Source organism: Ochotona curzoniae, unplaced genomic scaffold, assembly GCF_017591425.1.
Source record: "Ochotona curzoniae isolate NIBS_2020 unplaced genomic scaffold, NIBS_Ocur_1.0 contig_4792, whole genome shotgun sequence".
Taxonomy (NCBI): domain Eukaryota; kingdom Metazoa; phylum Chordata; class Mammalia; order Lagomorpha; family Ochotonidae; genus Ochotona; species Ochotona curzoniae.
The window spans coordinates 7,369,285-7,373,834 of record NW_024466389.1 but is presented as its reverse complement, the minus strand read 5'-3'; positions in this window follow the sequence as shown (position 1 = coordinate 7,373,834).

The following is a 4,550-nucleotide window of genomic DNA, read 5'->3' as shown; positions in this document are numbered from 1 at the left end:
GGCCTCGCAGGCCAGCGCCAAACCAGTTGCTCCTCTCCAAGAAGAGAGGCGTCTGCTACAAACATGAAAGCCTCCACCGCTGTGCACTGGGTGGGGGACCAGAACACAGCGTCTGCATGGTGGGCACACTGGATGCCCCCTGGCGGAAGTGGGGATCGCCTATGACAGAGATCCAAAGCAGCAGCTCAGAGGAGCCAGGGGAAGTGTCCAGGGGGATGGCATGTGTAGCAGAGCCTGGTGAGGTGTGTGTATGAGTCAGGCTTCCCAGAGGACAGCCAGGAGCCTCTCATGGAAATGTGTGAGCTCACAGAGACCCTGGACCACACAAGTGACTTCGTGCTGACTTAAGATGCCCGGTGCAGGAGGAGGAGTGGGCAGGGGGCGCAGTGACCGGAAACATCCTCCCTCCACTTCCTTCAGGAAGCAGCAGCACTGGTGGCGGAGACAGCTCGGTCACTGTCAGTGAGGGCAAGAGCTCTTCTGGGGGTGTCTCGGGGTCGCCCTCACTGCCCCAGTTCAGGCCGTCCCCGGGGATGCGTGAACTTGAGTGCGGGGGCGGCATTGTGCCCTGCCCCTACTGGAACTCTGTCCTGGGTGTGAGTGGGTCTTGAGAGTGGAGTGCGAGAAGAGTCCTGGATTGCTCTGTGGCCCCTCCTGCTGCGGAGGGTGTGGTGAGAAACCGGTCATCTGTGAAGCAGACACAGACCCTGACCAGAGCCCAGCTATGCTGGCCCCTGGTGTCCATCTGTCAGCCTGCAGAAGTGGGGAGAATAAATGTCGACTGTGGAGAAGTCATCCAGTGTCTGGTGCAGTCTGTGGCAGCCAAGCAGACCAAGAACCTTGTTTAGCTAAAATGGTGACGAATGGCCGGAGGGTGTGTGCTGTTGTGTGATGGTGAAGGGGTGGATGTTGTTACACTTATTCCTCATCTTAAGGATTGGCTGCTGTAGAGGAGGGGCGGTGGTGTGGTCCAAGTGTGGGGTCATGTCACTCAGACCCGCTTTTCCCTGTGAAGCAACATTGGGGGTATCCATCGCACCCACCCCTTCCTGAGTCCCTCGTCACCCATACGACGCTCTAAGCTGGCAACAGTTTCAGATGCAGCGTCTCCAGGACTTGAGGTCAGCTTTCCTGGTGGCCAGAATTCCAACAATCAGGTTGCTCCAGAACAGCCAAATCATCCCCAACCCCCAAAACAGCCACAAACAACTGGGCCGTGGCCGGAGGGTGTGCGTGACCTGCCTTTGTAGCCAACACTGTGAGCTGCAGTGGTTCCTGGGGTGTGGAGCACAGCATCCTGGCTCAGGACAATGTGAAACATGCAAGTCACGCTCCAGCCAGTTAATGCAAGGTGACTTGTGTTGGCAGCGTTGGCCCAGGCTGGGGCTGAGATGGGGACAAAAGGGGATCCTAGGAAGCTTCTGAGATCCTGGGAGGGGGATAGCCATTATTTCTTGTAAGAATATTCTTTCGGTTTCCTTCTCCCATTGAGCACATACTCCCTTGATCATTCCCAAGTGCTTACTCAGGACCCAGGTCCTGATCCAGGCACCCTGCACTGGAGTTCAGAGATAGGGCTCGTGTATCCCCAGAACATTCCTTCCTAATGGATAAAAGCCATTGCTTGCAGCTGGTGGCCAGCTCTATAAGGGAGTGAAAGAGGACCCACGACGGGCAGTAACCCTGGGAGCTGCTCCAGTGGGGTCAAGGCGGGGGGTGTCCAGGCTGTGCTGCAAAACAGAACCAAAGGAAGGAGGTAAGGAGATGGACTGTGAGGAGTTGACGCATGCAATTGTGGAGGCTGAGAAGTCCCAGGATCTGTTGTGGGCATGCTAGAGCAGGAGACCCCGCTCCCAAGGGTGCAGTCCGAGGCCACAGAGATCCCACTCCACGCTTTTGTCGCATTCGGGTTCCCCTGCATTGGATGACGCCCAAGGCATGGGAGAAGGCCATCTGCTTTACTCAGTTTACCCATGCTAACGCCATCCCCAAACCACCAGCAGACACACCCAGAAATCACACTGGTCAAATGACGGGGCAGCTCGGCTATTTGACATGTGCAATCACCAAGATCTCCCCTAACAACCTTGGACTGGGAGCTGTCCACGCTGGGTCCTGCCTCCCCCTTTTCTCACTTCCTGTTCCCTTCCTCCCACTCTCTTTCTCTGCTCTTTTTGCTCTCTCAACTTTGAAGAGGCTCTAGTTCACTCCTTCTGTTCCTGGAAGAATGAACTCCAGTGAAGGAGACCTCTGGCTCCCAGGGGGCTGTCTTTTCACAGAGTCCTAAGCAAGTAGAGCCTGGGCAGGTGGAGGCCTGGGCAGGTAGAAGGCCAGGCAGGTAAAGGCCTGGGCAGGTGGAGGCCTGGGCAGGTAGAGGGCCAGGCAGGTGGAGGCCTGGGCAGGTAGAAGGCCAGGCAGGTAAAGGCCTGGGCAGGTAGAGGCCTGGGCAGGTAGAGGGCCAGGCAGGTGGAGGCCTGGGCAGGTGGAGGCCTGGGCATGTGGAGGCCTGGGCATGTGGAGGCCTGGGCAGTTAGAGGGCCAGGCAGGTGGAGGCCTGGGCATGTGGAGGCCTGGGCAGGTAGAGGGCCAGGCAGGTGGAGGCCTGGGCATGTGGAGGCCTGGGCAGGTGGAGGCCTGGGCAGGTGGAGGCCTGGGCAGGTAAAGGCCTGGGCATGTGGAGGCCTGGGCAGGTGGAGGTCTGGGCATGTGGAGGCCTGGGCATGTGGAGGCCTGGGCATGTGGAGGCCTGGGCAGGTGGAGGCCTGGGCATGTGGAGGCCTGGGCAGGTGGAGGCCTGGGCAGGTAGAGGGCCAGGCAGGTGGAGGCCTGGGCAGGTGGAGGCCTGGGCAGGTGGAGGGCCAGGCAGGTGGAGGCCTGGGCAGGTGGAGGCCTGGGCAGGTGGAGGCCTGGGCAGGTGGAGGTCTGGAGAAGAGAAGGCATGAGCAGCATCTTCTCAGGTTTCATGGCAGCTTCAGCACCTGAGGAAGTCGTCTGTGGGGGCCTTGAGCCCTGTCCTGGCCCTCTGGGCAGGTATAACTTGGCTTCTTTGGAGAAACAATCCAGATGGCGGGACTAGTCCTGCACCAGTCACTTGAGTCCCTGTTTAAAGGCCCTAGCCATCACTGGTACCTGAATATGAATGGAGCTTCCTGGGGAACACAGGGCCATAGGAGAGAAGATTCCAGAAGAGATCCCCGAAGGCTACCCAAAGGGGTCAGGAGCTGGGAGTTAGGGACACAAACTCTCATCTCAACACCTCCCCAGCCACCTGCTAGTCCCACCTGTGCATTCAGCCAGGACCTGTGTGGGGTCATCTACTCCCCAACCCCAGCGGTAGCACCCCATCAGGACCCAAAAGCCTGCTGGGTCCTGCCAGAACTAAGGTGTTTCTCCCAGAATCCGCAGGAGATGGCACCCAGCTGTGGAATTAGCACTAGCCCTTTGTTCTAGGGGATTCTGGTCAACCGGTTCTCTGCATGAAGCTGTCAGGCTACAGCAAGTGAGCGAGACTGTTTCCCCAGAAGCCACCAGCCCCGCGCAGTGCAGGGGCCGGCTGTCACTCAGAACGGATTTGTGGGCTGGAGAAAGGCAATCATTTCTGCCCACTGCACTCGAGTTCTGGAAGGAACGTGATTCTGGGGAAGCAGATCTTTGAAATATTGCTGTTTGAAGCAGCCGTTTCCTGCCTGCATATAAAATTTCCTTGAAATACTGGAGTTGTGGGGCATACAGGGGGGCATCTGCACTCAGACTCAAGAAAATATATGGGCCAGGAGCCACAGCTCAGCTGGGGAAGTGCCTGCCGTGCGTGACATTGCATACATGATGGACAAAGATGACTTGCCCCAGGGCTCCGGTGGTCAACCATGGTGACAATGCAACCTGTAGGTTGTCATGATAAACCGTGGTGACAGAGGGCCTCTTCTGTACCAGGGATGCTCCCCGCGCTTCTGCATCTTCATGGGGTTGCTTGGCTACCAGGTCAGATGTCCCCTCCCAGAATCCATCTCATAGCACTCTCTCCTGTGATTTTTGGCATAGCATGGCCATGATCTGACATGTCTTGTGTGGACTGGATTTGGACGCCCCAAGGTCGGGAACTTGGGCTGCGATGTCCCCAGCATGGCACAGCCAGTGTAACACGTTGGCTAAATGAGCCAACCAATGAATTCCAGGCCCTAGTTCAGCTTCGCCACAACCAAGACTCAGAGAGGGTAAGTGGGGTGCCAAAGGGGCAGCACCAGACAGCCTTGCCACGTCAGGCTCTAAGTTGTGGTGCTCTTGGTCCACAACTTCAATGCCTTCCCCTAAGCCACTTGCACACCTGCAAGGCAGGTGCTGTTGATACCGCCTGTCTGTAGTTCTGTCACCTCCACTTGGTGACAGCGGGCCTGGAAGTTAGCTGCCTGCTGGGACCCAGCTAGACAGTGACAGGACAGAGTTGGGCCACAGGTGCTCTAACCACTGCCCTGCACCACCTCTCTAGACTCCCAGCAGGAGCAGGCCCGGCAGGGAAAGCATGGAGTGACCCATCTATGGGGGCTGTGAGC